Genomic DNA, 2,721 nt, shown 5'->3' on the forward strand with positions numbered 1-2,721 from the left:
TTTTCTATTTCCTTGTCCTAAGTAATCTCATCTTCCTCTCTACACTGACTTTGATTATCATCTATACAGTGAAAATTCAAAATGTCTGTGACTCTGCCCTTACCCCTGCTGTCTAAACTCATCCACAAATATGTTCATTCGCCATCGATCAGCATTCCACAGCTTAAAAGTCGAAAACAAAATTCTCTACTTTTCTTCTGCAAACTCATCTCACTGTCATATTCTCCACCTCAATAACCCAGGTATTCACATCAAAAACCTAATAGGCATTCTGGAGTCTTCTTTTCCCCTCAGATCTCCAATCTAATCAGTCAACAAGTCCTGTAAACTCTGCCACTGAAACATATACCCACACTTGATTTTCTCCATCTCCACTGCTGTTGAGCAGACTGATATCATAGCAGAAACTCTCACTGTTCTCACCTGAACAACTAACTGTGGGACAGCTAGTCTTTCTGTCTTCATTGTTGTCCACTCATATTTTCTTCAACTAGTCAAAGTGATACTTTAACAAGATAAATATGAGCAAGTCACCTCAAACTGAAAACACTTATTTTTTCTCATTGCACTAAAAATGAAATCCAAATCTCTTACCATAAATAATAAAATCCTCTATAGTATTCAGTTCAGTTCAGACACTCAGTTGTGTCCGACTCTTTGAGACCCCACAGACTACAGCACTCCAGGCCTCCCTACCCATCACCAACTCCCCCCGAATTTATTCAAACTCATGTCCATTGAGTGGTGATACCATCCAACCATCTCATCCTCTGTCATCCCCTTCTTCTCCTGCCTTCAATCTTTCCGAGCATAAGGGTCTTTTCAAATGAGTCAGTTCTTCACATCAGGTGGCCAAAGTATTGGAGTTTCAGCTTCAACATCAGTCCTTCCAATGAATACTCAGGACAGACTGGTTGGATCTCCTTGCTGTCCAAGGGACTCTCAAGTCTTCTCCAACACCACAGTTCAAAAGCATCTATAATTACCACAAAATTCTAGAACTTCATTTCTTACCATTCAGAGAGATGATATTGCTTGTTATTCTCCAACTTCATCAATCTCCTTTCAAACATTCAAACATACCATGCTGATTTCTACCTCAGGATCTTTACAGCTGCTTTTTCCTCTCCTCAGAATTCTGTTTCACTGCTTAGTGACACCTCTTCATGATTTCAGATCTCAGTTAATATGCAACTTTCTCAGAGAGGATTTATAAGATCCCTTTATTGAATACTGTCATTTCTTAGCACTGAAATTATTTTATCATTTTTATAGTTTTGAGCTTTCCTAATAACTTCTGTACTTCCCAGACTAATACAATATCTCCAACAACAGAAATACTGTCTTTCTAATCCATATTATCATCTCTGGTGTCTAAAATGCTCTGAAGCATACTAAGTGTACAGTAAGTATTTTGTAATGAATAACTTCAAGTTCATGAGTATTTGCTCACATTTAAAAGAGAAAATTCTAGAAACAATCCAGTCTGAATAACGTGTTCAGTAATTTTTAGTCTTCCTTTAAAACTCTTTAGGATATACTAAGTCTTTTGTAAAAAAAAAAAAAAAAAAACTCATCTATCCTACCTACCAGTACCTTAGCCCAAGTTACTGTGGCATAATTCCTAGGCTACTTCAATAGCCTTATTATGTTCTCCCTACTTCTGCTTTTTTCTCTTTACAATGAATTCCACATATTAACTTTTAAAATATAAGCATGTATACCATTCAAAATCTTCAGTGTCTCTCCGATGTACAAAATAATGTCTTATCTCTCCATGGTCTAGTTCCTAAACCTCCAAGTTCAGACGGTAAAGAATCTGCTGCAGTGCAGGAGACCCAGGTTCGATCCCTGGGTCAGAAAGATCCCCTGGAGAAAGGAGTGGCTACCCACTCCAGTATTTTGCCTGGAAAATTCCATGGACAGAGAATACTGGAGGACTACAGTCCATGGAGTCATAAAGAGTTGGACGTGCCTGAGTGAGTAACACATCCACTTTCATGCTCATACTGTGTTAATTTCTAAAATTATGCTTCTTTCATGCTCTTATCCAAATCTTAATGACCTTTAAAATCATTCTATTTTACCCTTGATAGACCTCCTGTTTGTTCCAACTACCACTGATCTCCCATTGCCTTTAAAGAAATCAGTATCTGTATGATATTGTAGCAATATCTGTTGACCCTTGATATTAACTTAATGCTGTTCTGCATTATTACTCAAGTATTTATGCAACACTTTTTTTCACTCACTAGTTATTTACTGAGCATCAACTGTCGACAGATATATACTGGATGTTACAGCTATATAAATACTAAAGTTCTCAAAGAAATCACTCACAGTCTACTAGAAGGGAATAATGCATGTGCTATGTTCTTTTAATCTTTTCTAATACTTGCATTAATGCTATAAATTTCCCTCTAAGCACTGCTTTCACTGCCCACAAAATTTTGACAAATTATGTTTTCATTTAATTCAAAGTTTTAAAAATTTCTAAGATTTCCTCTTTGATACTTGTATTATTTGGAAATGTGTTGCTTAATCTCCACATATTTTGAGATTTTCCCATTATCATTTTGTTCTTATTGAATTCTACTGTGGCCTGAAAGTAGAAATTTTACAATTTCTATTCTTTTAAATTTTATACAGTGTGTTTCATGACCTAAAATGTAATCTATCCCAGTGAATGTTCCATGTGAACTGAAAAAACTGCGTTCTGTG

The sequence above is a fragment of the Bos javanicus genome, chromosome 15, assembly GCF_032452875.1.
Source record: "Bos javanicus breed banteng chromosome 15, ARS-OSU_banteng_1.0, whole genome shotgun sequence".
Classification (NCBI taxonomy): domain Eukaryota; kingdom Metazoa; phylum Chordata; class Mammalia; order Artiodactyla; family Bovidae; genus Bos; species Bos javanicus.